Source organism: Capricornis sumatraensis, chromosome 3 (genome assembly GCF_032405125.1).
Source record: "Capricornis sumatraensis isolate serow.1 chromosome 3, serow.2, whole genome shotgun sequence".
NCBI lineage: Eukaryota > Metazoa > Chordata > Mammalia > Artiodactyla > Bovidae > Capricornis > Capricornis sumatraensis.
The window spans coordinates 72,430,901-72,446,440 of NC_091071.1; the positions used below are offsets into that span (position 1 = coordinate 72,430,901).

The 15,540-nt window shown below is 41.2% G+C and overlaps 1 protein-coding gene across 2 annotated transcripts in view; it reads left to right on the forward strand.

Moving 5' to 3' along the window:
* The window catches only part of STK39 (serine/threonine kinase 39), a 316,468-nt gene that overhangs the window by 143,470 nt on the left and 157,458 nt on the right, over window positions 1-15,540 (forward strand). The window lies entirely within an intron of this gene.

Below are 15,540 nucleotides of genomic sequence, written 5' to 3' on the forward strand. Positions count from 1 at the left end.
TTAATTGAGTAGTAGTTTTTAAAATTTCTTACTTTGAAATTCAGTAATTTTAAAAGGTATCAAAATTCAAGAGGCCCAGTTGCGGTTGTGCTTTGATATAGGATTTTCTAAGCTTCCCATTAAAATTAGTCCCACAGATTCAAATACTGATTTGAAAGAGTATATAATAACTTAAAAAAAAAATTGGTTTTGCTGACATACACACATACAGAAAGGCAAGGAGTGTTTGTAAAACTTACAAAGCAATAACAAGCTAAGAAATTCAAACAACAGCCTTTAATTTAACCCAAATTTAAAAGACCATTTGCAGTTGTTTTGATTGTTGTGCAACCAGCTGGTTGGCGGATTATGTCAGCTGGGGAGGAACTGAGAAGGTCCTGCTTTGTCCAGACCAGAAGGACCCCTTAGGGAATAAGGACAAGGTGCTGAGCGGTGGGCTTTTCTCTGACTTTATGGAAAGCAGAAGGAGGTAGATGAAGGAGAGAAGGAAAGAGGAAGATGAGAAATCAAGCTTGGAAAGAAGCAGAAAAGGCCCGGAGAGAGGGGAAAGCACTTGGTCAGGAAGCAGGGATCCATGGAAGTCTGTGATTGGAAGTTCACGACCAAGCTTGGGCTGAGCAGACAGGCCCCAGCCTGACCCTGGCTCTGGCACTCACTCCAGGGTAGCCCGGAGCATCCACTGAATGCCCTGTGCTGCATCTGTGAAACGCAGACTGTTCAGGGCTTCCCACTGATGGTCCAGGGCGAAAACCAGAGTCCTTCCTCAGGCCTCTAGGGTTTGGAATGGTCTAGTCCCTTTCTCAGCTTCAGCACTTGCATTCTCCATGGTTCTCCACGTGTCTGTGGCCTGAGGCTCTTAGAGGAGCTGCTTGCCTCTAGCCCTTCCATCCTTAGCTGACCTCAGTCTCAGCTCTGTCATTTCTCCAGAAAACAGAATTGGAATTATGCTGTGTTTACTGCTCTGTGATCTACCTCCATTTTCATTTAAGATACCTGTGGGCACTTTTTGGTGTCAACATAGATTTATACAATCATTTTAAATGACAGTATAATATTCTGCTACAAGAGTTACTGTGATTAATAATGAGTTATTTCTTGATGGACAGTTAGATCATTTCCTTTTTTTTTTTATCGTTAACCATACTGGAATGATGGAGAAGGAAATGGCAACCCACTCCAGTATTCTTGCCTGGAGAATTCCATGGACAAAGGAGTCTGACGGGCTACGGTCTATAGGAAGGAGTTGGACACGACTGAGCAGTTTTCACTCACTTCACATACTGGAATGAACATCATTGTACGTGTGTTGCTGCATGTGATGTTAACCTATTTTGTTAGGATATGTTCCTAGGGGTGGAATTGCTTGGTCCAGCTTGGTCAAAGAGTATATGCCTTATAATTATCGATGTCTGGTGGCTTATTGATGGCTAAAGTGGGAGTCTTTGTAGTTGAAATCTTACACTCAGCCTCAGGTCTCTCATCTGCAGAGTACTATATTACTTACACCATGCTTAGTCCAGTACTTAGCATTTGATATTCAGTAGTATTGCTTATTTACTTTTGGTATTGAAATGTTTTCCCTGTACATTTATTTTCAGTCTTTCTTAGATCTGCAGTCAGCTATTTTGTAGAGAGCATGAGAGAACTTCTAGCAGTTTTGCAACCTTGAGACTTTCAGTAACTTTAGGAGAGATTAGCATTCACCATGATCGATAGAGAGCCTATTATGGAGGGCCCAGCTTGGGATCCTAAAGTCTTAGAGCCATTAAAGGTAGTTTAGAGAGAGCTGTTGGTGGTGAGAAGTATGGCAAGCCCTATTCTTCTTCAGCCTGCCCTTGGGTAAGGAATTATTTTCAGTGTGGGGACGAGGCTGAGCATCCCATGTTACAAGGTGTTTCTGCCCATTATTCTGTCACTTCGATCTCTTCTGTTCAGAACAAACAAATGATAAACCAGCTGCCAGCCTGTGAGTAATGATCAAACCATTTCCGTCATCCCTGGGTTTATGGTTTGGAATTCTCATTATGAGGTCTGATGTTAGCCATTTGCGCTGTTGGCCATGCCCAGCATCTATGCTTGAAGGGTGGTACCACACAATTTGGATACTGAGCTCTGCCTCTTTTTTTCTTTTTTTGCTGTTGTTATATACCCGTGTCCTGGTTCAGATCCCCTACGATCTTAACCACATTATAGCTTTTAAAATTGTAACCCCCGTTTTTTTCTGAATCATTGCATAGTATTATTATTTTTCTTTATAATTTTATTTATTTATGGCTGTGCTGAGTCTTTGCTGCTGTGTGGGCCCACAGGGGCTATTCTCTATTTGTGGAGCATGGGCTTCTCATTGCGGTGCAGTCTCTTGTTGCGGAGCACAGGCTTTGGGGCACTTGGGCTTCAGCAGTGGTGACACGTAGGCTCTAGAGCGCAGCCTCTACGTTTGTGGTGCCTGGGTTTAGTTGCTTGGCAGCATGTGGGATCTTCCTGGATCAGGGATTGAACCCACGTCTCCTCCATTGGCAGATGGATTCTTTACCACCGAGCCACCAGGGCAGTCCCATAGCGTGTTTTTTAGAAAGTAAAAGCTTGAGATTATACTTCCCCCTGGCTGCCCTCTGGCTGACTTTAAACCTTAGGGGAGTCACTCAGGTTCTCGGAGCCTTGCTTTTCTCACCTTCCCAAACTCCAAGAGTTTTGTGACATTTAAATGTGACAGTTTATATCAGATGCTTTTACAGCATCTGTAACATAGCAGGGATTCATTACTGCCTATGCCTTCATCTCCTTCCCTCGCTGTGCATCAGGGGACGTTTTGTAAGGAAGGAGGGCGTATTCCACGAGTGAGCAGGAGGAAGTATTTAAATGTCATGTGAGGATTGTCTTTTATTTTCTCAAGGAAATTAAAGTCTAAGGTTAGTGAATTGCATCCCTCTATTTCCTTCCCTCTTCCTGTCTCTGTAGAACCTCAGCTGCTAACCCTTGTTCTTCAAATAAAACTGTTCTCCTTCTGACAACACACACAGTCTTACTAGTTTCCTTGAGGACTTCAGATTACTGAAGTTTGACTGGAACTCTATTATTTATTCCTGTTTTAATATTACAATTTCTAGTTCCTTTGTTTACTTAACAAAAATTTAAGTTACAATTGGGAAGCTTCCCTATTTAATGTATTTTGAACAATTATAATGAGCTTATCTGTTCAGTTCAGTTCAGTCGCTCAGTCGTGTCCGACTCTTTGCAACCCCATGAATCGCAGCACGCCAGGCCTCCCTGTCCATCACCATCTCCCGGAGTTCACTCAGACTCACATCACTCGAGTCACTGATGCCATCCAGCCATCTCATCCTCAGTCATCCCCTTCTCCTCCTGCCCCCAATCCCTCCCAGCATCAGAGTCTTTTCCAATGAGTCAACTCTTCGCATGAGGTGGCCAAAGTACTGGAGCTTCAGCTTTAGAATCATTCCTTCCAAAGAAATCCCAGGGTTGATCTCCTTCAGAATGGACTGGTTGGATGTCCTTGCAGTGCAAGGGACTCTCAAGAGTCTTCTCCAACACCACAGTTCAAAAGCATCAATTCTTTGGCATTCAGCCTTCTTCCCAGTCCAACTCTCACATCCATACATGACCACAGGAAAAAACATAGCCTTGACTAGACGGACCTTAGTCAGCAAAGTAATGTCTCTGCTTTTGAATATACTATCTGTTCGAATAAAGTAAAAGTTTTGTGAAATAAATGACGTCTAAGCCAGCCCCTCCCCCACTGAAGTTTTCTGTGATAGGATCGTACTTCCTGGAAGCCTCTTGCTTTTCTCTTATTCACCACCTTGAGCGATACTCTCTGTCCTTTTTCCTTACAGAAGCTTACTACCTAGTTGTTCTAATACCCAGATACCCAGGCTCCTTAACCAGAGATCAGCGTTCAGTGGGTCTGGGGCCCTGACCCAGGACTCTGCAGTTTTCATGAGCAGGTCAGTCAGTGGTTATATTGGGGATTGAGACAAGTCTTCTGGTCTGTCTCAGGTTTGGAAGGAAATTATAGTGCTAAGCTCACTTCACAAAAAATTTATAGTCCTTCCCCCCCACCCCACAATTATTTAGCCACACAACTAGAGTGCCTATATTTCGTCTTCTCCTTTTTTCCTTTTTGTTACTCGCCTTTGGGGTGTGTGGTCCCTTCCTCTGTGTCATTTATACTCTGAACTCTGCTGGAGCAGCCCTTTATAGTTGTTGCCTGTAAGACCTATCTTATCAGCGTTCCATCACTTGCTCACTGGGCTATCCATGTGAAGTAGGGCTTTGATGTCTTCTTAGACTGGCTTCTTGGGGTGTTGTTTAAGAAATCTTGTATTGCCTATTCAGGTGGGCCTGTCTGTCTTGAGAGTGCTCTCATTTTACTGGCATTATTAATATAGGCACCAGTTTCTGCCTTCCTCCTAATGCTGGTTTCTTCAGTGCATAATATATGAAGGTCTGGGGGCAGTCTCAATGTTGAGGTGGCAGGATGGATGGATGAACCTTTGGCATACCCATGTGCAGAGTTGTTGGGGAGTTCGTATCTGGGCAGTGAAGAGAAGGTCAGGAAATAGCTGTGGGCTCACACTATCGGAGAGTTTCTAATAGTGGAAACTGTCCAGAGATTAAATAGACTGGAATTAAAATCATGAAGGACCCACAGGACTGAGACCCTAGCTGTCATCTCCACCAGCGCTTCCTGACCAGTGGCCAGAGCACAGCAGTGGACGGTGAGTGGGTGACCGATGAGCCAGGCCCCTGATCACCTCATCGCTCAGGGCAGTTGAGCAGGGCTTGGGATGCCTGCTGTTCTGGGGTCAGTTGCTGTAAATCAAGTCTAGCATGTCATCCCATCCACTGTATAAATATTATTATTTTCTGTATGTGCCATAAGGTGACTAGTTTGTGACATAATCATCCAAACCACTGACTATTAAAATGCTATGAAACATCAAAGAAAAAAAAAAACTTCATCTGGAAGTTTAAAATTTTGAATATAGGAGATTCTGAGAAAGCTTTGGAGTTCAAAGAACTCAGTTTGGAAACTGCTGGTCTGAACCTGTCCTCCTGGTGTAGAGACCAGATATTGAGTTCTCTGGAGATTTAATGGATTTTTCAATCAGTGACCAAGATCTTGACCACTGCTGTTGGTTCCTGGTTTAGCGCTGTTTCTTTTTATATTGGATACACCGAAGCCAGCTGATGAAAATGAGATGTATCAGTAGGTCAGAGCTTCACTGACGAGCAGGACCGTCTTGCTTGGCCATCTTCACTGCTTACCGTGTTCTGTGACACACTCCCTGCTTTGTAGATGCTGGCCAAATGAATGAATGTGATGAGGTTTATTTTTGACTCTACTGGGAAGTTGGGCCAGATGTCTTTCAACCCTCCTGCAATGTCTATTTATTTCTTATTTCTTATTACCAGTGTTTAGAGGGAACAGGGCAGGTTTGTTTGTTTCTGTTGGAATTGAGCATGGTGCAAGGTCTGACATTACATTTTAGATTTAAACTTCCAAAAACCTTAGAAAATACAGAATAATATAAAAGGGGAATTCCAATAAATACTTCATTTTATTCCAATAAATACTTTGAATTTATAAATGGAAAATCACTAATTTTTGAAGTGAATTTTTCTTATTTTAGACTATATTTTTCCCTTATTGTGTGCATCTGAGAAATAAAATAAGTTGAGTGTCCCAATAAAGGGATCCTACCTTAAGCATAGATTATACTGCATTTCTGGGTTCAAAGAAAGTGAAGACAATTATGTAAGGATCCAAAAACAGGGAAAAAGAAACAGCTGGAGGTTGAAAGGTAGGTGGGTGTTACCTGTGAGGGTGAATGCCTGTATTAATTCTGCAGCAACAAGGGAAGAGAGCTAACCCATGTTTGTTTAGCCCGTGCACTGATTTTAATTTATTTTGAAGTTTGACAACTAAAAGTTGAGCCAGGACTCCTGAATTTAGCTGATAAACTCCTGACTTGGAAGATGGGTAAAATGTAGATGGTGCCTCTTGATTTCTGGTAGAAGCAAACACAAATATTCTTTGAAGGAACACTTACCTCCAAATAAAAATAAAACATTAAAAGTAACTAATTTAGGTGCCACTCCAGAGAAATTCAGATATGGGAATTATGCTTTCTATTAAAAAAGACTGTATATGAAATATTTAAAGAAATAGAAAATAGAATTCTGAAAAGGAACAAATACAATCTCAAAAATGATCAGCAGATCTGAAAAATAAACATATTTTAGATATGAATTTTATAACTGTCAAAGTAAGAGAAATAAAAACCATCAGTGGAAGGTCTTAGATGAAAAAAATTTTGATAATTAGACACAGATGAAAAGAGAATTGATAAACTGAAGAAATTACCAAGAATGCAACATGGGCAGATAGAAAGATGAAAATAGACAGAGAGGTTAATAACATACAGAATAGAATAAGAAATTGTGACATAAATCCAATCATAGCCTGAGAGGAACACAGTAGAGAAATACAAGAGAGGTAATAGTTTAATAATTTTTCAGATGCTGTGACAGATAGCAGTGCACAGGATCAGGAAAAGTATTGTTAACCATCACGATAAATAAAAAGATATCTGCACTTTGGTATTTTGAACTAAAATTGTAGAACTCAGAGATAAAAGGAAGATCTTAAAATGAGCTGAGGAAGCAGAACAGATCTCCTATAAGGGAATAATAACCAGACCCACAGCAGACACCTCAGTAGCAACAATCAAAGCCTGAAGACAAAAGAATCAGTCAGTATCTTCAAAGTTTTTCGAGAAAATTAAAATTTCTGAGCCTAGAGGTAAAAGAAAACCATTGAAAATTAGCAAAAACTGAAATAATTTATGCTTAATGAACCTACATTAAAGGAACATTCAGGAAGAAGAAAAGTCAAAACAAGCTAAGCATCAAACATGAACAATGATAATTTTATAATTTTGAATAAAATTTTATTCAAATAAAATTGGGTCACAGGTTGCTGCACCATGGGGATCAAGACATCCCGGAACAGACATCCCATTGTGCTCCTAACTAAGAAGTAATCCTCTTATCTTCATCGGTTATGAATGGGGCTTAGTAACTCCAGGAGGCATTTTAGAAAGTGTGCCTTTCCAATGGGTAATTTAGGGTGGCATGAATATTCAGTGGTAAGGAGGAATTTGCCAAGGCCATTGAAACAGTTGTGTTAAGAATTTAAAAAGTGTTGCTTTGAAAATGTTTTTACTGGGAGCACTGGTTTTATCAAGAATGGCATTATTGTTGCAAGAGCAGGAGTCACTATAAAGTGAGTGATCCTTGGGCCTGTTACCCAACACTTAGGAAAGTATAAACTTTTTTTTCATCTGTGGTCACTGGGCCTATCGGTATGAACAGTGTTACAGTTCAGTTCAGTTCCGTCACTCAGTCGTGTCCGACTCTTTTCGACACCATGGACTGCAGCACGCCAGGCCTCCCTGTCCATCACCAACTCCCAGAGTTCACTCAAACTTATGTCCATTGATTCGGTGATGCCATTCAGCCATCTCATCCTCTGTTGTCCCCTTGTCCTCCCACCTTCAATCTTTTCCAGCATCAGGGTCTTTTCCAATGAGTCAGTTCTTCACATCAGGTGGCCGAAGTATTGAAGTTTCAGCCTCAGCATCAATCCTTCCAGTGAACACTCAGGACTGATCTCCTTTAGGATGGACTGGTTGGATCTCCTTGAGTCCATGGGACTCTTAAAAGTCTTCTCCAACAGCACAGTTTAAAAGCATCAATTCTTCGGTGCTCAGCTTTCTTTAGAATCCAACTCTCACATCCATACATGACCACTGGGAAAACCATAGCCTTGACTAGACAGACCTTTGTTGGCAAAGTAATGTCTCTGCTTTTTAATATACTGTCTAGGTTGATCATAACTTTCCTTCCAAGGAGTAAGCGTCTTTTAATTTCATGGCTGCAATCACCATCTGCCGTGATTTTGGAGCCCAAAAAAATAAAGTCTGACACTGTTTCCACTGTTTCCCCATCTATTTCCCATGAAGTGATGGGACCAGATGCCATGATCTTCGTCTTCTGAATGTTGAGCTTTAAGCCAACTTTTTCACTCTCCTCTGTCACTTTCATCACGAGGGTTTTTAGTTCCTCTTCACTTTCTGCCATAAGGGTGGTGTCATCTGCATATCTGAGGTTATTGATATTTCTCCCGGCAATCTTGATTCCAGCTTGTGTTTCTTCCAGCCCAGCGTTTCTCATGATGTACTCTGCATATAAGTTAAATAAGCAGGGTGACAATAGACAGCCTTGCGTACTCCTCTTCCTATTTGGAACCAGTCTGTTGTTCCATGTCCGGTTCTAACTGTTGCTTCCTGACCTGCATACAGATTTCTCAAGAGGCAGATCAGGTGGTCTGGTATTCCCATCTCTCTCAGAATTTTCCACAATTTATTGTGATCCACACAGTCCAAGGCTTTGGTATAGTCAATAAAGCAGAAATCGATGTTTTTCTGGAACTCTCTTGCTTTTTCCATGATCCAGCAGATGTTGGCAATTTGGTCCCTGGTTCCTCTGCCTTTTCTAAAACCAGCTTGAACATCAGGGAGTTCACGGTTCACGTATTGCTGAAGACTGGCTTGGAGAATTTTGAGCATTACCTTATTAGCATGTGAGATGAGTGCAATTGTGCAGTAGTTTGAACATTGTTTGGCATTGCCTTTCTTAGAGATTGGAATGAAAACTGACCATTTCCAGTCCTGTGGCCACTGCTGAGTTTTCCAAATTTGCTGGCATATTGAGTGCAGCACTTTCACAGCATCATCTTTTAGGGTTTGAAACAGCTCAACTGGGATTCCATCACGCCCACTGGCTTTGTTCGTAGTGATGCTTTCTAGTGTTACAGAAGCTCTTGCTTTGTTGTTGTTCATTTGCTCGGTTGTGTCTGTCTCTGTGACCCCATGGACTTCAGCACACCAGGCTTCCCTGTCCTTCACCAACTCTCAGAGCTTGCTCAAACTCATGTCCTTTGAGTCAGTTATGCCATCCAACCATCTTGTCCTCTGTCGTCTCCTTCTCCTCCTGCCTTTGATCTTTCCCAGCATCAGGGTCTCTTCCAGTAATTCAGCTCTTCTCATCAGGTGGCCAAAGTATTGAAGTACTCTGGCCACGTGATGTGAAGCTATTTGGTAGATTACAAATAAATGCAAAAAGGGGTAAAATTCCCCAAAGCGTCCCAGAGTTTGAGTTATATTTACATGTATTTTCTTTTTAAACTTCAGTGTAACTGTGAGGCTGTGAAAAGGCCAGATATTTCACGGAGCAGTCTGTATATTACAAAGATAAATGTAGGTAGGTACATAGATGTCAAGTGATTTTTTTTTTTTAAGGTGAAGTAGCAAGTCAGTCCAGATTTCCTTTATATTGTGGTAACTCCCTGATGAGGACTGTTTGAACTAATTCTTCATTTAAGTGCTTTACAGAGGCCGACAAACAGAGATGGTGTATGCCACACACAAAGTATAGTTATCCCTAATGTCTTTTAGGACAGGTGCTTTCTTCTTTCAAGTAGGCACGTGGTAAGTGAGGTGAGTCATCATTCTGGAAAGCTCCAGATTCCTAAAGCGTTTCAGAAGGGTTTCCTATAGCAGGTTCAGTCCAAGACCCATGGGTTCTTAAAAGACTGATTCATCATGTTGTGAAGTGATTCATCTGGGAATTAGAATGAGAAAAAAGCAAAGTGCAGAATATTTAAGAAGAAGACCTGAGGTTAAAATCATAGTCACTTCTGATGTTCTGTTTAATTGCCCTGAAGTTAACTAATGGTTATTTTTAAGATATTTTGTCAGCTGTGCCATTAATTCTGAGTAGATGTATATGGTAAAATAATCAACTGAGACAATTTTTTATGTCTAAGGCTGTGTTACTGTGAAGCAACTGCCCCTCTCCAGGGGATTCATCTGTTGTCACAACAGTAGATTATCAAAACATGATTCTTTCATTTTTCTGAGTGAGTTTTGTATTATGTATTTATTCCATGTAATTCTGGATTATAGTTTAAGCTTCAACCTAGATGTAACTTAATCTGGATATAGTTTGTTCTTCTGAGTGTTCGTTCTAACATATATATAGCCCTCGGAGAGGAAGTATTGGTAACAACAATAATAGTAACAAGAATAATAACCATGATAGGTAATCTCTGTTGAGTTTAACTTAGGCAAATACTGTGCTAAGTGCCTGACTGATATCTTCTCATTGTATCATTACAAAATCCTTACAAGGCCGGTACTATTCTGCCTCCATATTGCAGATGAGAGACTGAGGTGCATAGAATGTTAAGTCGTTTACGGGGAGTCTGACAGCTGTTAAAGTGTGAGTGTAGGGATGTGTATGGAGGCAGTCTGACTCTAAAGCTGATGCTTAAAAATAGTGGTCATTCCTGCTTCCACACTAAATGTTGTTACTTTACAAATATATTGGCCTCTTGATATATTACTGTTTTCAAGGTCTGTACACTAAGACTGCCTGGCAACGCTGCCTTCCATGAAACCATCATTGTTCTTTAGAGGAAGAAGCAATTCTTATCTTGAATTTCAGTGCTAGCCTGAGGTTCTGGAGTCCGCACAGCCCTTCAGTAGGGCCCGGCCGATTACATTTCTCCCAGAATTGGAGTCATTACTCACACAAAGTTTTTCCCTTTTGGTTATGAAGCCTGCAAATCCTGGCTTTAAAAATCTCAATGAAATGTGATCATCTCCACACAATCCCTCTCCGACATGACTGGTGTTTCTTGTAGATGTAAGCTCCTCGAAGAAATGGTGTTTGCTTATTTAAAGTTTTCCCTTTCATTTTCCAGGTTTTACAGCTGCACTCTTGTCAGCTTAAGCTTGCATTTGAAATTGACTTTAAAAGCCCAGATTCCCTTTTCCAAGACCTCTTATTTCTGTGCCAATTAGATAACATCGTACTGTGGGGATTTTCTGAAGTATGCCCACTGAAACAAGGCAGCCATCTGCCTTTCTGAGGTCTAATCTGCTGGCTTTCATTGTTTCGTAAAATGACTTCGGGGTACCGACATGGTCTGGAGCTGTGTGCAGATTGCTGAATCATTGAATTATTTTGTCCCTAGTGGAGCCTAGGCCACATGTTGTTCCTACTGAATATCAGGTTGCAGGAGAGCATGGGAAGCTGTCTGAAGTTTTTCAGAATCACTAGGGTGGACTGAGTTCCCTTTCATTCTCATATTAATGAGTTTTCTGGAAGTTATAACGAAGAAGCACTTTGAACATCCAACCTACCTAACCTCTTCCAGAGCCGCCTTTTTAAAATTGTTTTTCATATGTTGTTTATCTGCCCAGTGTGAACACATAGTCCTAGTTTTCACTCATTTTAATGCAGAAAGGCAACATGTTATACAGTTCTTTATCTTGGGTTTTTTCACTGAATTTGTTTCCATGTGTGTATACAACTTCCCCATCCTTTTGTATTGCTATCTAATATTCTTTTACAAGACGTGTGATTTATTCATCCAGTTCCCGATTATTGGAAATCTGGATATTTGCAAACTTTTGCCATACAAACATTGTTTCATTAATTATTCGTGTATACATGTCATCTTTGCATGTATTTTAAGTTTTTCTGTAGGCTGAATACTCAGAAATACAGGGTCAAAGGGTGTATGTGTATGTAACATGGGTAAATATCACCCAGTTGTCTTCTAAATCATCGTGGTTTTTAGAACTCTCATCTCTCATTAGTCTGCGGTCAGGATGCTAGGTTTCAGCTAAACTAATCAGTGGTCCTGGAAAATAGGATAAAGATTTTCACCTGTTTCCTAACTTTCTCAAAACATCCTTTCCTTCTATTCCTTCCACTCTGAGGACTGAGTTCAGTCACTCAGTCATGTCTTTGTGACCGGGTGGACTGCAGCGTGCCAGGCTCGCCTGTCCTTTACTATCTCCTGGGGTTTGCTCAGACTCATGTCCATTGAGTTGGTGATGCCATCCAACCATCTCATCCTGTCACCGTCTTCTCCTTCCACTCTCCACTGTCACAAATCCTTCCCAAACACTCAGGAAGCCCTTCTCGCTTATGGGCTCACAGTTGCACAGTTTGCTGTTGCTCTTCTTTTCTGAATGTTTATGGCATGTGCGCACACTCGACTCCCTTTTGAAGCTCCATCTTTTACCACTTGCAACTAAATCGCTTCTTTTGCAACGTCTGACCTTTCCAGCCAGGTTATCAGCAGGTTGAGGGTTCTTAGCCTTCATTTTCACATTTTGTGTACTTCTTACTGCCTAGGACAGTGCTCTGCAAGCTGGGCTTCTTTTCTAAGCTTCTGGCAAAATCAGATACAGTGTTTCAGTTAAAAGCTAATAACACCTGCTTTTTATGAGAAAAAAATGAAAGCGCCAGATGTAGAAAAACTCCCTGACCTGTCACTGTCCAGTGATAACTACTCTTGACATGCTGTTACACATCCATCCTGCTTGTGAATAAATACACAGATAGATGTGATGTACCTTTGTACACATGACCTCACACTATTCCAATGATGAAGTACCTTGCTTTTCTTCAATAAAAAGATTTATATCTTCTCCCATGTCAGCTGGTAGCATTCTGATTGTTAATGGCTGTATCGTAGTTGTTTCTACACTCACACACCTTAGTTCATTTAAGCAGCACTGAACTGATGGACACTTGTGGTTTGCAGTTTTCTCTCTGAGTCGATGCATCTGTCAGCACAAGTGTGATGATCTCTTAAGATAAGGCAAAGTGTTGGAAATGAAAGAACTGCATTAAAGCATGGATATACCTTATGGGATCTAAATAATTACCTTTAAAAGAGAAGAAAATTTAAAGCAATGTTGAATATTTTCCTAGGCACCTGTCGAATTCTAATAGTTAGCTGTGGCCTTCAGTACAGCATTCAGTCATCACAGAGTATCATGGAATATTAGACATAAATCAAAGGAACAACCTTTGCATGTATTTGTGAGTGTACAAATGAATCATTGCTTTCTGCCTTTTTTTTCCTGCTGGGCAGTGACTACCTGTCTTTCTCCTTTCATAAATTATTTTGTAAAGCGTGTCTAATTTAGAATATCATAAAAGCATTTTCTCTCCTGTCAAGGTACAGAGAGGAGCAGTGTTTTCTGTTTCTTGGAGAACAGTTTGCTTAGGAAAGTACACAGTCTGATGAAAGAGGCTGCAGCTGTGGGCTATTTTGAAGCTTACTTGAAAACACTTTGGTATGTTTATTTCTTTACTACTACACTTGATTTCAGAAAAGATTTGAGATGATTTACAAAGATGCAAACAATTGACTGGATAAAATTTATTTGGTAGATGACTAAAAGGAGGTAAAGGGAAAAGGAGGGTAAGAAAGTACATAGAAAGCCGAGAGTACAAATGAGATAGAGAAAGCTTCTGACATAGGCATCCGAAGGGGGCAGAAAGAGTAGCCCCCTGCTAGTCTTCAGCTGGATGTTATATAGTCACTAGCAGTATTGCCAATGGCTGCCACAAATTTAATATCAGAAGGTCTCAGAGAGTGAACTGAGTTAGAAGGCACACTGGATCCTGGAGAAGGCACATTCTCTGAGTTGCAAAAGAATGAAAAACTCTTCAGGTTCTGCCCCTCTGGCCACAGGATACAGCATGCTTGGGGCTGGTGCATGGGGATCACCCACAGAGATGTTATGGGGAGGGAGGTGGGAGGGGGTTTCATGTTTGGGAACACATGTAAGAATTAAAGATTTAAAAAAAAAATTAAAAAAAAAAAAAAAAAAAGAAAGCCGAGAGTAAGGTTAGCTCACGAAATACACACAGAAGATGAAACTGCCATCTTTGAAGTTCTAGAAGAGTTGCATGTGGGCAGTTTGGTATGGTTCAGTCACAATATTAAGTCCTGTGTACTCATTCCAGTTGGCCTCAGATTTGGCCTTGAGCTGGCATGTCGGGTTGTGACCTCATCTTATTATGATTAGAACCCAACCCTCCTACTCAGAAGAAGTTCAAATATTACTGATTTGGGGGCCCAAGTGAAAATGGACCTAGAAAAGGGACTTTTGCACAGTGTGAATTCATGAAGCCAGAACTTCCCAGCTGGAAAGGCCTTTAAGAGGGCATCCGGTTCCACCTCCTCAGGATGGTGTGAGCCCGGTCGTTGTGTCATGCTCTTGAAGGGGCTCTGTGGGGTGCAGAGTCTGCACATGACCAGACCTTCAGCCAGTTGCTTCTGCTCTCCAAGCCACAGTTTCTTTGTGTACCAAACAGGAGTGAGGGCTGGTTCTTATCTCATGGGATCGCCATGATGATTAAGTGAGATGATGCGAGAGAGGGACGTGTAAATCAGAACAGTGAGACCCCACCTGGTGCCCAGGAGGATGGCTGTAACCAAGAAGACAGATGCAGCAAGCGTTAGTGAGGATGTGGGGCAGTTGGAACCCTCAGATGCTACAGGTGGGTGTGTAAAATGGGCAGCTGCTTTGGGAATTTCTCAGAACTTAACACATGATCCAGAAATGCCACTCAGATATGTGCTGAGGAGAAAACACCAGAACTTGTACACAAATGTTCATGGCAGCATTATTCTTAAGGACCCAAACTGGAAACAACCCGAATGTCATCAGCTAATGAATGGAAAAAAGGGCAATGTACTGCATGTTTCTGTTTAGGTGAAATGCCCAGAACAGGCAAATGATTAGAGGCAGAAAGTAGATGAGTGGTTGTCTAGGACTGGAGGCTGTGCAGCAAATAGGGAATAACTGCTACTGGACATGGGGTTTCTTTTGGGGGTAATAACCTTTGCCTAAAATTGATTGTGGTGATGGTTACTCTGTGACATATACTATTTAAATCGATGAATTGTGTCATAGGTGAATTATATCTAAATAAAGAGAAGGAAATGGCAACCTACTGCAGTATTCTTGCCTGGAGAATCCCATGGACAGAGGAGCCTGGCAGGCTACAGTCTACGGGGTCACAAGAGTTGGATACGACTTAGTAACTAAACCACCACTGAAGCTATATATATATATATATATATATATATATATATATATATATATGGCTACATGCACATACACACAGGATAATGCACAGTGAAGTTCTTAGTGTAGTGAAATAAGCCGTATACTAAGTAAATACTCAATAAGGGTAGGCTTTTCTTTTTCAAACAAGTGATGAAACTGTTTGAAACACCTTATTCTGGATCGGGTGACTCCCCTGGCCTAACCCAGAGCCCAGTTCTCCTAAAAGTAAATCAGAGTTCTCTCCTTCTACAGGAGAGTAGCTGTAGAGCCCCTGTGGCTCCTTCTAACATGGTCTTGCATTATTTTGACTTCAGATGACTTTCATTTGGCCTTGAACCTTTCCACTGTAAAAAGACTTTGGAGTTTCCCAATTGTGGATGCAATATAAACCTTGAAAGAGTCAGCAAATTTTTCAATTAACCATGATGAACTGCTTGAATTGATTCATGGCTGTGTCTGCTATTGACTTTTCAGAGACTGATTAGCCTGCCTCAGAGTTCCCAGGCAC